At 44.0% G+C, this 22,666-nt stretch overlaps 1 long non-coding RNA gene across 7 annotated transcripts in view; it reads left to right on the top strand.

Annotated features, from left to right (window-relative positions):
* Window positions 1-22,666, top strand: part of LOC107179592 — a 65,572-nt gene that overhangs the window by 29,042 nt on the left and 13,864 nt on the right. For 3 of the 7 annotated variants that reach the window (XR_006218667.1, XR_006218664.1, XR_006218663.1), the window contains exons 2-6: window positions 1,441-1,507; window positions 10,814-10,919; window positions 11,890-11,951; window positions 16,860-16,932; window positions 19,684-19,862. This is a non-coding gene — a long non-coding RNA (uncharacterized LOC107179592). Of the gene's footprint in view, window positions 1-1,440; window positions 1,508-10,813; window positions 10,920-11,889; window positions 11,952-16,859; window positions 16,937-19,683; window positions 19,863-22,666 lie in introns of all 7 variants that reach the window. The other 4 variants (XR_006218668.1, XR_006218665.1, XR_006218666.1 and 1 more) reach the window with 4 other exon arrangements.

Raw genomic sequence — 22,666 nt, 5'->3', positions numbered from 1 at the left:
CGCCTCTGCCATGACCCTCTGCTCCCCAAACTTCTGTTTTGAGGATAGGCATGAACTCTCCGGCCTCTGACACTCTCACCTGCTGAACGTCCATCTGTAGGGACCTAGGGTTTCCCTCTTCGTCTTTGTCCTCCCCATCCCAGCACCCCCCCCCCCACCCGCGCCCGTCATCACTCTGTCTTCCCCAGTGACCCAGTCTCCCCCAGACCCTTCCTCAGCTCCACCCTTGACGCTTGACCCTCACCACAGCTCAAGTTCACTTAGCTCCTTCAGCAATAAGACTGGTGCTCAACCCCCAACCCCATTCCCATCCCTGTTTTCACAACCTCGTGGTTATTTCTGGTTTCCTATTTCTCCAAGTCACCACTATCCGTCCTTAACAGGGACTCCAAACATTGCCCTCTCCCAGCTGCCATCGTGGTCCCTGACTCAGCACCCATGCCCCCAAACCCCTCCTTGCATCTGGGATCACTGGCCCAGTCGAGCACAGAAGATTCTCCTGACTCTGCCTGATGGAATTTATGTGACCTGTATGTGTCCCCACTTGAGACTCCACCTTCCACCCTGCTCTGGGCCCCACCCCCAGTCTGTACCCTCACTTGTGCTCACTCACAGAGCTGTCAGTGGAATCCAGAGGTGTGGCAGGAACCTCTCTTCCTGCCCAGCAGGCCTGCTGGGGTTCACAGAGCAGATTTCGGTTCCTGCCTTTTCTGCCCAAAGGGATGGAGCCCTGTTTTCCTAACCTCACCTGCTTTTGAAGGTCCAGCATCTTCCAAGGACCTCCTGGGATGATGGGGGAGGAGGGGAGCTTGCCTCATCCTTCCCTCTAGTACACCCTGGGTTGCTGTTTGGTCAGCTAAACATTCCCACCAAAAATTGGTAAAGGAAGCAACAGCTGGTTTAATTCTCAGAGTCTTGGCTGCCCGTTTCCTGGAGTTTATGGAGGCAACATTGCCACTTTCTGAGCACCTACTGACTGTATTCATGGGCCCCCAAGGGAAGGTCATCACCCTCTCCCCTAGCTTGGCTAAATCCTACCCCTTCAATCAAGACTCAAGCCCCATGTAGCCCAGGGCTTAATTTAAGAGCCTACCTTTATCACTTGCCATGGTTTTCCCTCCTGGTTGTTGCTGTCTCCAAAAAGAGACAATGTTGTCAACTTTGTCCCTATGATCAGCTCTGGTGCTCCCCACCACACCTAGGCTAGACAGCCAGTCACATGCCAAAAGAGGCAGGACTCCCCTTTCCAAGGGCACTCGGGACATGTGCTATGGATGGGTGCCCAAGAAGATATGTGCAAAGTTCCCTCATGCCCCATAAGTCCACCACAGGGCTATTCTTGGCCCATTACTGAGGACACACTGTGTCCTGCCTCTGGATGAAGACAGGAGTCCATCCTTTCAGGGATACACACTAAAATAGTGCTTCTCATATTTCCAGATTTTTATACACCAGGAAAAAGCATTGAAGTTTCTAACTTTTTACTTTGCCGAGAAGTTTACTGACAGTAAGTACCATCTACTATCACCATCATTTCATTTATCCATAAACTTTAATTCCAAAAATATGGGAATGACATAGATGCATTACTAACATTGTGCTTTTTAAAAAGTTTTTTTTTTTTGAGGGGTACCTGGGTGGCTCAGTCAGTTAAGCCAACTCTTGATCTCAGCTCAGGTCGTGATCTCATAGTGAACTTGAGCCCCATGTGGGGTTCTGCACTGACAGTGTGGAGCCTGCTTGGGATTCTCTCTCTCCCTTTCTCTCTGCCTCTCCTCCACTTGTCCTCTCTCTCTCTCTCTCTCTCTGTCTGTCTCGAAATAAATAAACTTAAAACAATTTTTTTGAGTTTTTGTTTTGAAATGATTGCAAACTTACAGAAATATTGCAAGAATAGTACAATGAATTCCTATATACCCTTCACTTGGATTTACAAAGTACTAACATTCTGCCATATTTGGTTTATTGTTCTCTCTCTTTCTCTACACACACGGGCACACACACACCAATAGAGAGAGAGAGAGAAGTCTCTATACCAATAAATGTATTACCTAAACCATTTGAAAGTAAATTGTAGATATGGCCCCTCTTAACCCTGAAATACCACAGTACTATTATCAAAATCAGGAAATTTAGCATCTTTGATACAATACCATTATCTAATCTATGTACCTTCTTCGAATTTTGCCAGATGTCCCAGTAATGTCCCTCCCCACCCCGCTGTTACAGCCCTCACCTCCCTCCCACCTCCTCCTCCTCCTCTCTCTCTCCTCCCCCTCTTCCTCCTCCTCCTCCACTTCCTCCTCTCCTCCCCCTCTCCTTCTCTTCTTCCTTTCTCTCTCCTCCCCCTCTTCCTCCTCCTCCTGCTTCCCCTCCTCCTCCTTCTAATAGCTATTGTTTTCTCTGGTTCAGGATCCCATCCAGAATCTCATACTGCATTTAGCTGTCATGTCTCTTTAGTCTCCTTCAATCTGAGCAGTTCCTCAGCCTTTCTTTGTCTTTCATGATATTGGCTTTTTTTTTTTTTTTTTTTTTTTTTTTTTTCAGTACAGGCCAGTTACTATGTAGAATGTCCCTTAGTTGGAGTTTGATGTTTCCTCATGATTATATTCAGGTAATGCGTTTTTGCCAAGAATACCACAGAAGTGATGTGTCCTTTCTCAGTATATCACATCAAGAGGCACATGACATTGGTTTGTCATACTTTGAGAAATGTTAATTTTGATCACTTGGTTAGAATGGTGGTAACTGTGTTTCCCCACTGTTAAATTACTATTTTTCCCTTTGGAATTTGGTAAGTAATTTGTCAGGTGAATTAGCAAGTCTTTTAAATGAAATAAAATTGGTTTTTTGGAAAACTCATTCCATAGCCCTGTTTTCCTCATTTGCTCATGTCTGTTGAAAATATCTTCAAGGGGCGCCTGGGTGGCTCAGTCAGTTAAGAATCTGACCCTTGGTTTCCACTCAGGTAATGATCTCCCAGTTTCGTGGGTTCAAGCCCAAAGTCGGGCTCTGTGCTGGCAGCATGGAGACTGCTTGGGATTTTCTCTCTTTCCCTTTCTCTGCCCCTCCTCCACTCATGCTGTCTCTGTCTCTTTCAAATAAATAAATAAACTTAAAAAAAAAAGAGAAAATATCTTCAAGATCACCAGTGATTCATGTAATGCCTCTTAAAAATCACTGCACAAGGATGCAAGCAAATTATTCATTTATCTAACAAATACTTGAGTACTATATAAGCCATGTACCTCAGAGGGAAGAACAGTGTACATTCAGGACACCATATAATTAAGTATGGCACACCTCTTTTATAGAAGGCCTCTGGACCTAACTTCCAATTTGCAGAAAACACAGGGGACAGAGGAACAAGTTGAACAACTCAATGAGGAAACAACCACTAAATCCAGAATGTGAAACATTCTGTAAGAAAGCTGGCCTACAAAAGGACACTGTCTTGGAAAAAAGAAAGGAGTGACTAATCTGGATTAAACGTTGCAACAATTCATGAGCTTTGATCGAATCCGATTTTCTTCAAAACTATAATTGGGGACAATAGGGGAAATTTTCATGTAAACTAATATTAGATGACATATGGAATTATTGTTAGTTTTCTTAGGTATGATAATGGTTCTGTAATTATATAAGGGAATGCCCTTATTTTAGGAGATGCATGCTAATGTATTTAGGGAGGAGGGGGCATGATGTTTGCAATTTACTTTCAAAACGTTCAGCAAGGGGTGCCTGGCTGGCTCAGTGGGAAGGCCATGCAACTCTTGATCTCTGGGAGTTCAAGTCCCACTTTGGGTACAGAGATTACTTAAATAAATAAAGCTCTAGGGGTGCCTGGGTGGCTTAGTTGGTTGAGCATCTGACTTGATTTCGGCTCAGGCCATGACCCCAGAGTCGTGGGATCAAGCCCTGTGTGGCGCTCCGGACTGAATGTGGAGCCTGTTTAAGATTCTCTCTCTCCCTCTGCCCCTCTCCCTTGCTTGTGTGTGCTCTCTCTCTCTCTCTAAAATAAAATAAAATAATTTAGTGAATAAAACTTAAAGAAAGGTTCCATGAAAATTCATTCATACATCTAGAGTGAGAAAGAGCAAAGTGGTAAAATGTTAAAAATTGTTGATGCTTGATAGAAGGTTTAGGGATGCTCATGGTACTATTCTTTCAACTTTTTGGTGGTTTTGGATTTTTGAAAATTAAAAATATGAAGAAAAAATATATAGGTGTAATTGTGATTAATAAAACTAAAACTCCCTTTAAAATGTTGCTGAATTTGTAGTATTTTTATTATTCTAAGTTTTCTCTGCTAGTTTCTCTTCACTGTTATATGTGGAGAAGGTCCTCAATTTTTTTTTTTATATACTTAAAAAGGCTCCTAGGGGCACCTGGGTGGCTCATTAGGTTAAGCAGCCGACTCTTGATTTCAGCTCAGGTCATGATCTCATAGTTTGTGAGTTCAAGCCCCATACTGGGCTCTGCGCTGACAGTGAGGAGCCTGCTTGGGATCCTCTCTCTCCCTCTCTCTCTCTCCCCTTCCCTTGCTCTCTCTCTCCCTCTCTCAAAATAAATAAATAAACTTAAAAAAAAAGGCTCCTAATTCAGCTTTTCTGGAAAGTCTCTGGATAATATATGAGAAATCTTACAAACTTCATAACAACATTAACTTGGGTATTTACCCAAGAAAATAACTATGGGCTCCTGTAAAGATTCAGCAACAGGGTTGTTCATGCCAGTATAATAATACATCAGTGAAGAAACTGTATAATTTAAATGCTCACCTCTTTATTGTTGATTAGATAAACTATGGCCCAGTCACCTAAAGAAAAGAATGTAGCACAGGCATCAAAAATGTTGTGAGATCAACCATGTGTTGACAATATTTGAGGCTGGATGACTTGTATATAGGAGCCCATTCTTTTTCCTTAATTAGAAAAAAAAATTGCAGAACCATGTTTAACAAGTAGAAAGATATTGGTACAATATATTTAGCTTATGAAAAAATGGTATGGGGGTGCCTGGGTAGCTGGGTCAGGTAAGCTATCAACACTTGATTTCAGCTCAGGTCATGATCTCCCAGTTCCTGAGTTCCAGCCCCAAAATGGGACTCCAAGCTGACATTGCGGAGCCTGCTTGGGATTCTCTCTCTCTTCCTCTCTCTCTCTGCCCCTCCCCTGCTCACTCGTGCTCCCTCTCTTTCAAAATAAATAAATAAAGTTAAAAAAAAAAAAGAAGGAAAAATGGTATGTACTGTCTAATCCTATTTTTGTTTAAAAAAAAAAAAAAAGACTGGAAAAATATACATCCAAGTACTCAACCTTGATTCTCTCTCCAGGTTGGATTTACAGGTAGTTTTTATTTTTTCTTATTTCAACTTTCTGGAATTTATAAAGCGAGCATGAATTGTCTTTATGTTAAGAAGACAAAAATCATGTTTGAAGAGATGTTACTGAATTACCCAATGTTTTCTCCTACCTAGTATGAAGCATCCCCACTGGGTTCCTGGGGCCTCACCCAGAGGTGGGACCATCCTAGGCCACAAGGTGGCAGTGCTGCTCGCTGAGGGCGGCTCTTTAGCACCCTCTATCGCACCCCTGAGTGTCCTCTGCCTCCCTTACCCCAGTCTCAGACTCTTAGCCTGAAAAACACAAGAGCACTCCCCGAAAAAAGAAAGGCAATCTGGCGAATACAGGGTCTCCTCCCCACTCTGTACCTGGGTTAGGAGTGTAACTAGTTCCCGCAGTGGCGATGGCAAGTCAGGAAATGTTCCTTTCCTTGGGGATACCGGGAAGCCTCCCCACAGACAGTTGCCTGGTTGTTTCTAGATGTGACAGGGCCGCCAGAGTGTGTGTGTGTGTGTGTGTGTGTGTGTGTGTGAGAGAGAGAGAGAGAGAGAATGTGTTAAGAATGTATTCTGCATGTTTTACTGATTATGTCATTTTTCTTGGTGTGTGTTAATATTTAGAATATGTTCTTTTATTTCAAAACAACAATTATGGATAGAATGTTGAAGAAAGCATAATATTTACTTCATACCCAATTCTATGCATACTTTCTTCTGCTTTTCAGTCCACACATTGTTTATCATGCTGGAAATCCTTGCTATACCTTCCTTTGAAGCAGGATCAATGCACTACATAGATATAATTTCAGCAAATGACCTAACCAGTATGAAGTGCATTGAATAATGGTATCATTTTGTGTTATGCTCTGTGGACTTTTTTTAAAAAGTGCTTTATCTACAAAACAATAATGTAACTGTATTTATAAAATCGTTTCCCAGTTAAGAACATATTTAATAATTTATAAAAGTGGACATTTGCACAATTTTTTATAGTTCGCCTAATTGTTTAAAGTGCAAAAATTAATGTTTTAATATATTCACAGAGTTCTGCAACCATCACCCCCATCAATTTTCACGGTCATTATACTACTGTATCAATTAGCAGTCATTCCCCACCTGCCCCCACATTCCCTCCCCAGACCGCAGCAAGCACTGCTCTGCTGTCTCCATACATTTTCCTGTTCCAGAAATTTCATATACAGTAAATGGAATCATACAACATATGCTCTTTAGTGGCTGACTTAGCATTATGTTTTGAAGATTCATCCGTGTTGTCACATATAGCAGTGGTTAAGTCCTTTCTATTGCTGAATAATATTCCATTGTGTGGACTTTTACTTATCCATTCATCAACTGATGGGTATTTAGGTTCTTTCCACTTTGGGGTTATTATGAATAATGCTACCATGAGCATTTGTGTGCAAGTTTTTGTGTGTGGGTGGATACATGGTTTCATTTTTCCCCTGGGGTATATACCTAGGTAACTCGATGTTCAACGTTTTGAGGAACTACCAAGCTATTTTCCAGGGGCAATATATGTTGATTCCAATTTCTCCATGTCCCAAACACTTGTTACCTGTCTTTTTGGTCACAGTCCTCCTACTAAGTGTGAAGTGGTATCTCATTGTGGTTTGAGTTGTATTTCCCTGATGGCTCGGGACCATTTGTGTATCTTCTTTGGTGAAATGTCTGTTCAGACCCTTTGCTCATTTTTTGGTTGGATTATTTGCCGTTTTATTGTTGGGTTGGACGAGCTCTTTATACACCCTAAATATAAGCCCCTTTATCAGACATCTGATTTGCAAATATTCTGTCTTATTCTGTAGGTTGTCTTCTTACTTTCGTGATAGTGTTCTTTTGAGGCACAAAAGTTTTTAATCTTTTAAGTTTTAATTTTGATGAATTTTAATTTGGGGGTTCATCAAATCTTAGAAGCCACCCACTCATAATGTCTGGCCCACCCAAGACCCAGGCCGCTGGGGGTTCATACTCTAGTGTCCCTGCTTAGGTATAAATAAAACAGCATCCCGAATAATGGCATTTGCCCTTAGCTTTTTTCCCCCTGACCCTGTAGTTACCTCGAATAGTGGTTGGGAGTAGGTTGGGCTTTCCTGTTCTTTCCCACTGAGAGAGCAGAACTGAAGACCCCCTACAAAGGCATCTCTAGTGAGCTGCCTGGTGTCTATGTGGGTTGCCCACTGCAACCTCACCTCAAGGGATGTGGGCTCTGGAGACCAGAGCCAGGCAAAGTTAAAGCTGCTTGTACCCAGGGATAAACACAGCTGACTGTGGCTGCTGTCCTTCCGGAACTTTATTTAGGCACATGAAAATATATGGACTTGTTTACGAGTGTGGGTTGGGGTGGTCAGTTTTTTTCTTTTCAGCAGACTGGGATCATTTTCTTTCAATTCAACAAGTATTCGTTGATTACCTCCTATATGCTAGGCACTTTTAGATCGCTGAAAATCTGCAACTTGCAGTTTTTGCTTAAAAGCATAAAATCTTTCTGTGTCAATACATAATGATCTGTCATTTTTTTTCATCACTGTAAAACATTAACACACTTAGCATTTTGATGTATTTAGTGCTCTGATAAATATGAATTGATCGAAGTACCTCTAGCTATTTCTATCACCATTATTGGGTGGGATGCAATGAACAGATTTCCTAAGGTTAGGGAATTAGACATAAGCAGGGTTATGAGTTTAAGTCATAGACTCTTTCTCCCTAATGGGTTAAAACATATTTTTCAGTTTTGCTTTATACTGTGGATCTGTAGAAAGAATTAGATTGGTACAACTATTTTTTTTAGTTTTTTAAAATGCCTATTTTATTTTTGTGAGAGAGTGAAAGAGAGAGAACAAGTGAGGGAGGGGCAGAGAGAGAGGGAGACAAGAATCTGAAGCAGGCTCTAGGCTCTGAGCTCTTAGCACAGAGCCTGACACAGGGCTAGAATCCACAAGCCATGAGATTGTGACCTAAGCCGAAGTTGGATGCTTAACAGACTGAGCCACCCAGGCGCCCCATGATGAGAACTTTTAAGATCTACTCTCTTAACAACTTTCAAATATACAACACGCTATTGTTAACTATACCCACCATGCTGGGTACAAACTGGATGTTTGTACCTTTTGATTCCCTTTCCCCATTTCCCCCACTCTCTTACCCACTGGCTCTGGCAACCACCAATCCCTTCTCTATTTTTGTGAGTTTGTTTTTTTAGATTTCAAATATAAGTGAGATAATACAATATTTGTCTTTCTCTTTCTCTCTTATTTCACTAAGCTTAATGCCCTCAAGATCCATTCATGTTGTTGCAAATGCCAGGAATTCCTTCCTTCTTTGTGGCTGAATAATATTCCATTGTGTATATATATATATATATATATATATATATATATATCTCACAGTTTTTTATCCATTCATCTGTTGATGGACATTTAGTTTCCTTGTCTTGGCTGTTGTAAATGACATTGCAATGAAAATGGGGGTGCAGATATCCTTTTGAGATAGCGATTTTGTTTCCTTTGGATATATACCCAGAAATGGAATTTCTGGATCATATGGTAGTTCTATTTTTTAATTTTTTCAGGAACCTCCGTACTGTTTTCCTGGTACTGGTACAGTGGCTGGACCAATTTACATTCATGTCAACAGTGTACAAGGGTTCCCTTTTCTACGTCCCTCCCACACTTGTTGTCTCTTGTCTTTTGAATGACAGCCAGTCTGACAGGTGTAAGGTATCTTATTGTGGTTTTGATTTGCGTTTTTCTGATGATTAGTGATAGCGAGCACCTGTGGGGTGCTCACTTTTCACGTACCTGTTGGACATTTGTATGCCTTCTTTGGAAAAATGTCTATTTAGTTCCTCTGCCCATCTTATGATATTTGTTTGTTATTTGCTATTAAATTGTATTTCTTTATATATTTTGGATGTTAATCCCTTGTCAGTTACATGACTTGCAAATATTTTCTCTCATCACCTGGGTTGCCCTTTCATTTTGTGGATGGTTTCCTTTGCTGTACAGAAGCCTTTTAGTGTGATGTAGCCCCACGTGTTTATTTTTGCTTTTGTTGCTTCTGCTTTTGCTGTCATATTCAAAAAATCATGACCAAGACTGATGTCAAGGAGCTTACTGCCTATGTTTTATTCCAGGAGTTTTATGGCTTCAGGTCTTACATTCAAGTCTTTAATCCATTTTGAGTTGATTTTTGTGTATGGTGTAAGATAGTGGTCCAATTTCATTCTTTTGCATGTAGCTGTCCAGTTTTCCCAGAACCATTTATTGAAGAAACTACCCTTTCCCCATTGTATATCCTTGGCTCCTTTGTCATAAATTAATTAACTTCATGTGCATGGGTTTATTTGTGGACTCTCTATTCTGTTCCACTGATCTGTGTCTGTTTTTATGTCAATATCATACTGTTTTGATTACTATGACTTTGTAATATAGTTTAAAATCAGAAGTGTGATGCTTCCAGCTTTTTATTCTTCTTTCTCAAGATTTCTTTGGCTATTTGGGGTCTTTTATGGCTCTACACAGATTTTAGGATTATTTTTTCTATTTCTGTGAAAAAATGCCATTGGAATTTTGATAGGGATTGCCTTGAATCTGTGGGTTGCTTTGGGATCTGTCCTTATTTTCAACAGCTGCATGGTGCCTGATAGCGTGGCAGCATTACAACTCCATGATTTCTTTTCTTTTTTTTTTTTTAATTTTTTTTTAACGTTTATTTATTTTTGAGACAGAGAGAGACAGAGCATGAACGGGGGAGGGTCAGAGAGAGAGGGAGACACAGAATCTGAAACAGGCTCCAGGCTCTGAGCGGTCAGCACAGAGCCCGACACAGGGCTCGAACTCTCGGACCGTGAGATCATGACCTGAGCCGAAGTCGGCCGCTTAACCGACTGAGCCACCCAGGCGCCCCCTCCATGATTTCTTTAACCAGTTTCCTAATTGGGGGCATTCAGATGGTCTCTGTATACTTTTCTATTACAAATAATGCTACAATGAGTGCCTTTGTCATGTGACCTTGTGCACATTTGTGAATATTTCTGGTAGACTCCTATGGGGAGAATTGCTTAATTAAAGAGAATGTGCTGAATATTTCTAATTGTTTCCAGGTAACAAGATTGTGTCCATTTATTCTCCTACTACTAGTATATGAGAGGATTCTGCTCCCTGTGGTCTAGAAGTTAATATTATCAAGTTGATAGGTGAAAATGGGCAATAACCTTTTCGATAGTTATCAGCCTCAGCCATTTATCCTGACCGAGCAGCTTGCAACCCTCAGCACAGGGCACTTCGGGGATACAAATTAAGAAAGGTCAAGTTCTAGCTGTTCTCATGGGTGAGCTTCAGCTATTACCGACGCTTGCTCAGATTCATTGTGTACTTTTATATCCACGGTCTGTTTTCTCCCTTACCACCACACCCTCTAAGGTAAATGCCATTATCTCATTTACAGGTGAGGAAACACACCCAGAGAGGCCAATTTCTCCAAATCACAAAGTTAACAAGTAACAGAGCCAGGGAGGAAGGGGCCCCTGAGGGTGAAGGAAAGAACAGCAAGGGTAAGGCCACTGTTAACCCAGGAGTTTGAGTACTGACCTGGGTGTCAAGGCCAGAACCAGACCAGTTGTGTGGTCTGGAATGGTCCTAAATTCCTTCCCATGGGCTGCGGCGTGTGCGATCTGTTCTGCCTGCACTTGTCCTGACTGGGCATGAGGTGGAGGCTACAGATATGGAGAGAGGAACCCCCCTGAGTCTAGTAACTCAAAGGCATCAGGGGAAGCGAGGAAAGGACTGTTACCCTGGTGCTGGCAGAGGCGTTTATGAACGGATGATATGTGTGCAGACCTTGTCCACGAGCTCATGAGAAATCTCTTCCACCCTCCCAGCTGGCCGCTGCGCTAGTCACTGCCCAGGGCCCTCAGCATAGACTTCATTCCTCCAAACAAAGCATCCACTTAAACAGTCCTTGTATTTCCGTGGCTCTACGCCTAGGAATTCCAAGGGCAGATTTGTTTAACCGTTTCTGGCTCCAGTACTTGTAGGTTGGTCCTCAGAACTCAATGGTTTGGAGAAATATTTTCAGCAGACTCCAAGTGGGGAGCCGGCGGGCAGCTCAGCGTCTTTCCTTTGAGAGTGCATTTGTTCCCCCAGGGAAGCTCAGCTCAGTGGACACACTTCCGGGGTCATAAAAACCCCTGTGGCCTTACACCATCAGGATTTTAGTCCCCAAACATGAGGCTCCTCAGGGTGATACCATCTCAGCCCCTCCCCGACTTGACCTGAGGGTTGGGGGGGGGCACAATGCACCACTTGCTCTGCCAGCCATGTGAAGGGGGCTCTGCCACTGGGTAGCTGGCTGGTGTTTTCCGATGTGAGAGGCCCGAAGACTACGGAGAAGAGTCTTGTATCCTGAGCCTAGTGAGAATGTGGCCCAGGATCTCAGGAAGGTACAGTCTCTCTGCCCTTTTGTTTGTAAAAACAGTAAGAAATCTATCCTGTGGTCATGTGAGAGAATGTCTTTATTCTTAGGTAACGCGTATACATATGCAGAGAGAGAGAGCGCACGTGCAAATGGTGCATCTGGATTAAAGGTATTTGGAAATTACTTATACCATGCAACTTTTCTGTAAGTTTGAAACCGTATCAAAATTAAATGGTGACAAAAAAGTAGAATTATGAAACTCAGAGAAGCATACTTAAGTACATTAATTCTCATTCACACCTGACTAGCCCAAGAATGGACTTCATTTTTGTGTAAATTTTGAATTATTTGTACCCAGTTGTAATCATGGACAATTTTGTAGTCTGTTTTTTGTTTGTGTGTTTGTTTTTACTTGACATCGGTCGCAAACTGTTGTCTCTGCTGTTACACAGTGCTGGTAACTATCATCTAAATGACTTACAAAATACCATTACAGGTCATAATTTATGCTTTCCCATTGGTGGACACTCCAGAGGAAGCAGGGGATTGATCTGAGTTCATCATGAACTTTGTACCAGGCGCTATCCACCACAGGACTTATCTTATTTGCCCCTCACAATCACACTAAGATAAATATTTTTACCCCCAGCTTGTGGGTACAGAGCTTATAACAAGCCAACCCCACTCACGCAGGGCAGATTCAGCATTCAAATCCAGTCTCTCTGACTCCTCTGCTCATGCCTTCCCTTGGCTCTTCCACCACTGAAGCCTCCCCTTCTTCCTCCTCTAACTGCATGGCTCTTTTTCTGTACTGCAGTTTCTATCTTGTACTGTAGTTATTAATTCCATGTCCCCAACACTGAGGCTAGCCTATGGGCCCTTTGAGGGTAGGGCTCACAGCAGGTTTACTCTTGGAGGCCTCAACGTGCTTAGGCCCTATGGAGGTCATTCATGGCAGAAGTTCATGTCATTTATTCTTTCAACACATACTGTATTTATGGAAGGCCTACTGTGCTCCAGGCACCGTTCTAGATTCTTGGGACACCTTAGCAATTCAACAGACAAAATGGAGCTTATATCCTAGGGGAAGAAGATGTACAATAAAAAACATACGTAGTAAATAAGAAAAGCATATGTTATGTTAGTCGGTGCTAAGTAATATGGGAAAAGAGAGTACGGTAAGGAGAATAAGGGATTACAGGAGGAGAGGGTGTTTTAATTTTCAATGGAGTAATTAGGGTAGGCCACATTGAGGGAGTAACATTTGAGCAAAGATTTGGAGAAGAGAGTGAATACCACATGAATGAACACATGAGGGAATAAAGTTACCTTTAGGATACATTCTAACTATACAATTAGAAAGTGGGCATTAGAAGAGCTAGGACCCATGGGGTGCCTGGGTGGCTCAGTCGGTTAAGCATCTGACTTTAGCTCAGGTCATGATCTCATACTCCATGAATTGGAGCCCCGCATCGGGCCCTGTGCTGACAGCTCAGAGCCTGGAACCTGCTTTGGGTTCTGTGTCTCCCTCTCTCTCTGCCCCTCCCCTGCTCGTGCTCTCTCTCACTCTCAAAAATAAATAAGTGTTTAAAAAAATTTTTTTTAAATAAAGAAAATTTTTTAAAAAAGAAAAGCTGGGACCCTAAGTCTGAAAAAGTCAATGCTAAGGAGACATAAGATCAAAGTTTAAAAGATCATTCCAAGCACAGACAGGGTGGGCAATGGCTCATTCCACAAACAGTGCCAGTTTGGCTCCTCCAAAGTAATGTCAGAGCGAACAAGAAAAGCTGCTTTACACACAGGTAGTAAACACCTAAGACTTAAACCCCTAAAGCTGGCATGGGCTGAAAACACAGGACAGTTTTCAGTAAACCCATAGACACCAGCCCTGTGGTTGGTGATTGGAAGAAGTTGGGGATATTGGTAGGGCATGCCCCAACCATCTGACGTGATCCAGGACAAAAGTCCAGTCTTGTGCCATGTTAGGACGCAGGACCTGGGTGAGCTGGATGCCACCGAGAGGCCCTGTTGACCCCGGACTGCACATCTCACATCAGCTAACACTGAAAGCCTTTTCTTTTACATGTCATGCTGTTGATGTTTGTCGAACAAATTGCAAACTGAACAGGTAGAATTATTACACTTAGAATTATTGCATTTGTGAATTTTTTTAATACAAGAATTACATAGAATCAACTTTTTCAAACATATAATCGCACTTTCTGACGGGGCAGGAGATATCATTTTGACCAAAGTATAATCTTTAACAATTTATTTGCTTAGTAAGTAATTTCCAAGTTAAATGGCCTTTGTTTTTCATAGACTGTGTCTGTGTAAATACATAAACATATTATCGATGAAATGAATCATAACTGAAATATGTGAGGTTGGCCTAACAGAGGATTTCTATGCAAATAGAAGCTTCTTTTGTGAAGTAAATACTTCCTGAAATTTTGCCTTACATATGTAGATTTTTTGTTTATTGGGTTTTCTTAGAGTAGAGCACACCCACTTGACATTCCAGTTTTAAAAATGTATTTAAACTTTCTATCTACTGATATGGAATGTTCTCAAAACAGTAAAACACAGATCAGCACATATTGTGTGCTGTATCGTATGCTATCATTTCTATTAAGAATATACACATACAGGCTCATATATGCATAGAATGTCCCTAAAGGATACACAAGGAGTTGGAAACAGCATCTATCCCCAGGGGAAGAAACGTGATGATTAGAAGGCAGGAGAAGAGGGAGATGTTGTTTTCACTCCATATCTTTTTATATCTTTTGACCTTTGTACCATGTGTATACATTACCTAGTCAGAAAATAAAGTAGTCTTTTTTTTTTTAATGTTTATTTATTTTTGAGAGAGACAGGGAGAGACAGTGTGTGAGTGTGGGGAGGGGCAGAGAGAGGGAGACAGAATCTGAAGCAGGATCCAGGCTCTGAGCTGTCAGCACAGAGCCCCACACGGGGCTCAAATCCTTGAATGGTGAGATCATGACCTGATCCAAAGTCAGATGCTCAACCAACTGAGCCACCCAGGTGCCCCAGAAAATAAAGTACTCTTTAATACACCATAAAAAAATAAAGCATCGCTGTTTCAGGACAAATATGTAGTCACCAAAATGACTCGGACATTAAGTAGTGAATGTTAGTGTTAGGACACACTGGTAGGGTCAGGAAAAGTATTGACTGAGTCCAGGAAATGCCTTCTCCAAAATGCTCCCTTTAATTGCAGACTGTATTTCAAATCATTTGACCTCAATTTTGTTTTACAGATTTATTCAATGTACAATTTATTTACCTGCCTTTATAGTTAGGGATCTCTGCTCTTTTGTCACAGAGTCCACCATATCTGCTCTTAAAGACTGCCTTTTCTTCTTCTTCTTCTTCTTCTTCTTCTTCTTCTTCTTCTTCTTTCCCCACCCCCACCCCCACCCCCAACTGCAGTTTGGGAAACACAAAGACTTTAATAATTATATGAGCCACAGATATGAACACACACTCTGCATAAGGTAAAGTACAAATAGGAAACAGAATCATTGGAAAATATGCTACCTCAATAGTCAAAGAAACTCAAACTAAAACAAAGAAATACCTTATTTAATATGCAAGTCATTCAAAGGTTACCCCCCAGTGGCAAGTAGTGTCTGGTAAAAGCTGTATGTATTTATCACTGGCTAAAATATAAATCAGCTCAGCCCTTTGGCCAGGCATATGTCAATTCATGCAGCCATAAAAATATTGATGTCTTTTTTTAAAGTATTGTTATCTCTAACATGTTTTTTATTTTATTTTTTTTTATTTTTTCTAACGTTTATTTATTTTTGAGACAGAGAGGCAGAGCATGAACAGGGGAGGGTCAGAGAGAGAGGGAGACACAGAATCCGAAACAGGCTCCAGGCTCCGAGCTGTCAGCACATAGCCCGACTCGGGGCTCGAACTCAACGGACCGTGAGATCATGACCTGGGCTCGGAAGCTTAACTGACCGAGCCACCCAGGTGCCCCTATTTTATTTATTTTTTTAATGTTTATTTATTTTTGAGAGAGAGGGAGAAACAGAGAGAGAGGGAGACACAGAATCTGAAGCAGGCTCCAGGCTCTGAGCTGTCAGCACAGAGCCCCATGTGGGACTTGAACCCACGGACTCTGAGATCACGACCTGAGCTGAAGTCAGATGTTTAGCTGACTGAGCCATCCAGACGCCCCAAAATATTAATGTCTTTTGACTTAGTAATCCCAACTCCTGGAAATTTGTCCTGGGGAAATTGTTTCCAAAGAAGAGAAAAAGCTGTGTGTGGGAAGATCTTCATTCATCTGTATCCATCAAAGGGAAAAGGTGAGGGGCTAGAAAGAGCGATGGTTTTGCAGTCAAGTGTCTGGGGTTTGATGGCTTGATCTTGGGATCTGCCGCTTAGTGTCTGTGTGGTGTTGGATAAGTGACTTGATCTCCCTAAGTCTGTATCTGCCAGGATGGAAGGAGGGGAATCAGGCTGGGAGAGTCGTGTGGGACCAGAGTATGGAGGATCTTGACTGCTAAGACAAGGTCCCCAGGCTCTATGAAGTGGGTAAGAGGAGCATTGCAAGTATTTGACCCGAGCTCCACCTCAGGAAAGTTAAGCTGGTGGTGGCATATAAGATATATGCAACTAGCGAGAAGGTGGAGGTAGGGAGGCCCTTTAGAAGGCTTCCACAGTAGTGTATATGAGAGGCAATGACTAATTAAATGATGCAGCCTAAATTGTGCGAGTACTTTGTGGGTGATGAGTCATTATCATAAATCTCCAGCCTCCCCGAAGCATCTATTTTATAGCCTGCACTGAGCAGAAGTATCACCTAATAATACCTTATATTTCTAAAGCCTTTTACGGTTCAAAAAGTGCTTTCATGCGTATTCTCTCATACGATCTTCTAGGGTGTTTACAAGTTGGTATTGTGAAGGACTTGTCCCAGATATTGTAGCAGGCCTATTCATTTATAATTTCCAGGGTCCACCCCTCCTCTCCTTCCCTCAGTTCCCTTTTGTTCAGTATTCAGCACTTTCCAGTTCTTTTTTCCATTTCACTGCAGAAAAAGAAAAAAAAAGAAAAGAAAAGAAAAACAGAGTGGCTGAACAGTGCCCCCTGCTTAAGTCCCCCAGAAGGTGGGTAAGTCATCAATGTGCTGAATTTGAGCACATTTGGTTTATTTAATCATGTATTCATTTTTCTCTGATTGCACTGGAGTTTCACACATTCCACCATATGTTGTCTCCATGATGCTGTGCACACACGAGCGAGAACCCATGTGGGGGCCTAGCTTTCCCTCTCTTCTCTCCATCTCCAGCCCATTTCCCATCCCAGAGAGGGGCGTCTCCCTCTGGAGGCCCAAAAAGGGATCCCCAGTTACACAGACCCAATCCCTGAGAAATGGGACTTGTGATCACCCGGGAAATCTGAGGTCCTGGCCTCCACTGTGATCACAACGTCCTAACTCGGGGCTTCTCTGGCTTCCAGAGGCACTAATGAGCAGGGCTGAGCGGTAATTAAGACTGTGCTCAGCTCCCCATCACACAGCACAGCTGCAGCCAGCCAGGAGGAGGGAGAGGGAGGAGGACACGAAGGATGCCTCCAGCCTTCTCTTCCCACTCTGAGCCCACTCTCCAGGGCTCTGTTTAGTGCAGCAAGGGGGAGTCAGTAAAGCCAAATAATGAGGGAATAACTGTAGGATTCAGCTGCCCAAAGCTGGGGAGGAAGCATCCAGATGCCGGCCAGGTGTTGCTTCTCTATCCCATGAGGCGCCAGTGGGCCAAAGCTGTGCTTTTGTCAGAGGTGAGAAGTATCCTGTTTTGCAACCAGCCTGGCACAACAGGACCTGCATCAGGATGGGACTGTGGTCCCTCAAGGTAGGGGCAGCATGATACATGCCACCCACTATTCATTGCCATGCAGATATACCATTGCTTCTGGGGAGGCTTCTGAGACCTTCTCTGGCCCATACCCTAGACCAAGGCTCCACTCTGGGTGAGGACCAACAGCAATAACAAATACTGAGTGAGCAACACTGAGCCAAGTTCTGGAGACCCACAGATCCATATGACCCAGTCTCTTCCAGACAGCATACTCTCCAGAGAGGGGGCAGATGTGGAGAGATATGACTGCTATGATAGTGGTAAGAACAAATTCTAAGGGAAACAGAGTAGCCTGGGTAGATTGAGGATAGCTCTGCTTGTATAGTGGCAATCGAGTCATGTCTTGAAGCAGAACACAGATTCACCAGAAAAGAGCTTTTTGGCAAAGGGAACAGAGCCAGCGAAGGCATGGGCATGAAATAGCAGATGGCCTGTCCTAGTGCAGTGAGCATTCAGATCCAGACGGTGAGGCAGACCTGGTGCATAGCTTGAGTGAGGAGAGGAGGGATGGATTCTAGGGGTCGCTGGCCTGGTGGGAGCAATTGCCAGTCTGACTCACATTCCCCAGTTTACACCACTTTCAGGTGCACAGATGCTCCCAATCAGAATCCGTGGGGAGCTGTCCCAGCCCCAGGTGCTGAGCAGGAGAGGGATCAGGGGTGAGTTGAGGGGCTGACGGAGAAAAGCCAGAGCTAGAGGGAAGGGGATTAGGCAGAAGGAAAAGGCCCCATGCTCACACAGGGACGCAACTGCAGCCAGGGGAGAGGGGTGCCTGTTGCTAGGCTGGAGCCTGGGCCTCATGTGGGGCGGCGGTCACCCTTTTCCTTCCTGTCCTCTGCCAACTTCTTCAAGAGTCACAGGTACCTGAAGGTCCCCAAAACCTACTCTGTCCCCAGGTAAGGGATAGAAGTATTCAGTGATGATTCTGTAGGGGCAGAACTGGGAGGTTATGTCAACCACTTCCCAAACATGTAAACCTATGAGTCAGAGAAAGAAAGGTTAGCCTCAAAAATGCTGAATCTTCAGTAACATTGTGACCACTTTCAAATATATACAATCAGGACTCATTTCAAATAGCCTTTTGCAAGCATGCTAACTTTTTTTTAAGTAGGCTTCATGCCCAGCACAGAGCTCAATGAAGGGCTTGAACTCACAACTCTGAGATCAAGACCTAAGCTGAGATCAAGAGTCAGACGCTCAATCGACTGAGCCACTCAGGCACCCCAAAGCGTGGTAGCTTATGACCGCTGGGTTATGGCCGTCCCCTCTCCTGCCAAGAATCAAAAGACTTCCCCTTTCCTTATCTGAGTGACATGATGAAGTTCTCCAAGGGTATTTTGGGCTGACTGATGAATAAAAGGAGCCTGGAATGCTGCTGTGTTAAGTCAGCCACCTCTTGGCTGGTGAGTGCACACTTCATGACTTTCCTGCATGTAGATTTTTCAGTTCATGACAAGCTTCGTTTTCATTCTGAGCTGGTGGTCTTGTTTTCCAAGGCAGTGTTTCCCAAAAGGCTTGAGATCTCTTGCATGGCCATGGCTCAAAAGTTTGGAAATGAGATCCACAGGTGAGCTGTGTTCTCTACGGAGCTAACCTGAGGCTGCCCTGTACCCCTTGTCTCTCCCTTAAGGGGTCACAAGGTCAACAGGACACCTGTGGACACCTCTTCCCGGTGCCTGTATGTCTGCCCTGTAGGAGAAAGGTGTAAGGAGTGGAACGGGTATATCTGGACAGGGAGGAGGGCTGTGAGTCCAAGCCTCCTTCACACATGGGAAACAAAATATCTGGCTTCCCTTCTTGTGCCCTTGTCAGAGAAGTGGATCTGGGACCCAGCCTCGTCTCTCCCCCCTGACTTGACAGGCATGGGAAGCGACTGTGGAGGGAACTTCAGAGCTGGGGGAAGTAGAGGGAGGATTGCCTTTTATTTTGAGTATCTTTCTTTGGACTTTTGCATTTATAATATTTCTATTTTTGAAAGAATCATTTGGTTCCTTTTTCTTTTAGCATATTTTCTTTAGAGCAACAGAGGCTTTTGCAATATGGAAAAAGTGACATTTGATCTGAAGGAGTGTGGAGGGGAGCTCTGAGTGTGGGGGACTGACCTTTACTAACCACCTACCCAGAGCGGAGGCTGGAGAAGCGCGAGCTGAGCCTGCAGCAGTGATGTCTGGTGCCCTCCACAGGTCAGTTCACAATGGGAGTCTTGGTGACGACCCGGAGCTGTGTGTGCGTGCCTGTGCTCGCCCCGCTCTCCAGCGGATTCTGTGGATGGCTCTGGCTAACACGTCTGTCCACGCGCTCTGTTGCCAGCTGTCCCAGTTCTCTCTTCCTCTCTCCCTCTCTCCTTTCAGCCCAGCCTGGAAGCCCCAGGGCTGGGCCAGAGGGAAGCAGTTGTTGCTGTTTTTCCCCAGCTCCCGCTCAAACGTGACACCACAGAAAGGTCAAGCCCACGTGGTTCTGCACGTCCCCTGCCTGGCCCGCCCTGGCTGTTACCATGACGACTCCTGGGCTGGAAATGTCCTTAGCCACCTCTACTCAGCATGTTGGGTGGCTGTCCCAGGCTCCGTTCTCAGAAAAGCCACTCCAGCCAGCTGTTCTGGAGTTATAGGTCTTCTGGGAATATGGACAGACAGATATAGAAAAACAGATCAAGTCAGAGGCACACACACCGACAGAGACAAAGAGAAATAAGGCATATTTAGGGACCCAGAGAATGTGAAGAGGCAAAAAAGTGAGATGGTGACAGGGTCTCAGTGATGCAGGACTGAGGGATGATGAACAAAGCACAGCAGAGTCTGAGACAGAAACAAGAAAAGAGACAAAGAGAGGCACAGCAGACTCATGACAACAAGGGTGAGAGAAGCCCCCACTGAAGAGTAATGGAGATGGCCTGAGGGAGGCAGAGAGGGGAAAGGGGACAAGTGTGACAGGAGTTGGCCCACACTGCCTCGCTCCCATCCCAGTAAAGTGCCTTTCCCTGAGCCAGGCTCAGATCCAGTATTTGTCTCACCTCCCCAAGGTCTCAGGTGGGATCTCAGGTGATTTGCTGGCTGGGCTCTTTCTCTGGCTGGGTCACATTTGCCATCAATTTGCGTTGCCCTAAGCTAACAATGGTGAAGTTGAACTCCCCCCCCCACCCCCCGCCAAGCACACACCCACACCCAGTCCCTCCTTGCCTTAGGGAGGCCCTTGGTTCCATTTCACCCCAAACTCGCCATAAATACCTACAGCTCAACCTCCTTTCTCCCAGGTGGTGGAATGGGTATTAGAGAACTGAGTAGGATGGTAAGAAATGAGGCAAAATTAGGGAGTTTGAGTATGACCATCAGAGGTGACGGAGCCCCTGGGCGGGGGGCAGTTAACTAATATGAAGGAGGAGAGAAGGGGTGACTGGAAAGACTGAGTACCGGTCAGGAATGCAGGGGTAAGAGGGTGAGAGGAATAGGGGAGGGGAGTGTTTGGAGTGCTCACCCAGGAGGCCAGAGGAGCAGTAACTGGAGTCACAGACCAACTAGGATTGGTCCTCCAGGGCTGGCCAGGAATTTTGCCTCCAACATTAGGTCATTAATTTCCTATCTTAGAAGTGTCTCTAAGGCTTTGAGTGAGGTCTCTCAGGGTCTTTGAATTCTCAGTCATTCTTAGCCTTTTCTTCTTAAGAAATAATAGCCCATAAGCAGAGGAAACTTGGAGCCCATCCAGCCTCCAACCAGTTCTGTCCCTGACCATTGTAGAATGAACAGTACAACCAGTATCCCTAATGTCACCATGTTCCAGGCTCACATGTGCGTGTAGACTAGAACAGGTGGCAGCCTAGAGAGCCTAGTGCCTTGGTAGCCTCAGAGCAGATAGCCCAGTGAGGAAACTTGGCCCAGAAGGGAGACTTCAGCTCAACATAGCTGTGGGTGGACATCAGATAAGGCTATGCTGAATTAGCCAACTTGGAGAACTCCTTGGGCCACAGAAGCTAGAATGTGAAAATCAAAGGTCCCATGCTGTCCCTGGAAGATAGGTCCCAGACTGAATGGGAAAGGGACTGTGGCAGATGTTGTTGATGCCCTACCCCACATCCCTTCAGCCCACCTCTATGTCCAACTGCTGCTGTGATGGACAGTTCCAGGACATGTTCACGGTTTCCCATTTATGATATAATGATTTGTAAGAAATGTATATTTAGTCATTCAGATGACCAAAGTATCTTTCTCAGATATATTTGGTCTTCATCCACAGTTCCTGAAAATACTTCACAGCCATAAAGGTGAAAGGGGTGTCTTGTAATTACTGAAGTTGACTTATAGACTCCACCCAAAGGCAGTGGCTGGTTTCCAGGAGGAACAACTTTGTGATTAGAGTGTTGGAACTTTCAGTCCTACTCCCACCTCCACCCCAACCTCTGGGGAGGGGAGACTGTAGACTGAATCAGCCAATGGCCAATGACTCAGTCAATCATGACTATGCAATGAAACCTCCATAATAACCCAAAAGGACTGAGTTGGGAGAGCTTTGGAATTGGTGAACACATGAAGATTATGGAGAATGGTGTGCTTGGAGAGGGCATGGAAGCTTCGTGCCCTTTCCTCATACCTCACCTTATGTATCTCTTCATCTGACTGTTGACTATCACATCCTTTAATAAACTGATAAATAAATGTTAAGTATTTCCCTGAGTTCTGTGAGCCACCCTAGTAAATTAATTGAACCTAAGGAAGAGGTAGTTGAAACCTCCAATCTGTAGCCAGTTGGTCAGAAGAACAAATAACAGCCTGAGGACTGGCATCTGAAATAGGGAGTGGGAGGCAATTTTGTGGGACTGAACCCTTAACTTGTGAATCTGATGCCATCTCCAGGAAGATAGTGTCCGAATTGAGTTGAATTCTTGGACACCCTGCTGATGTATGAGAATTGCTTGGTGCTGTGTGTGTGAGAACCCGACCCACCCCCGTTGGAATTGGGTCCAGGAATCCTAATAGACCATCCTTCTCCTTCTCTG

This window comes from Panthera tigris, chromosome B3, assembly GCF_018350195.1.
Source record: "Panthera tigris isolate Pti1 chromosome B3, P.tigris_Pti1_mat1.1, whole genome shotgun sequence".
Classification (NCBI taxonomy): Eukaryota; Metazoa; Chordata; class Mammalia; order Carnivora; family Felidae; genus Panthera; species Panthera tigris.
The sequence above is the reverse complement of the archived record's forward strand: the minus strand, read 5'-3'. Positions and strand labels throughout refer to the sequence as shown.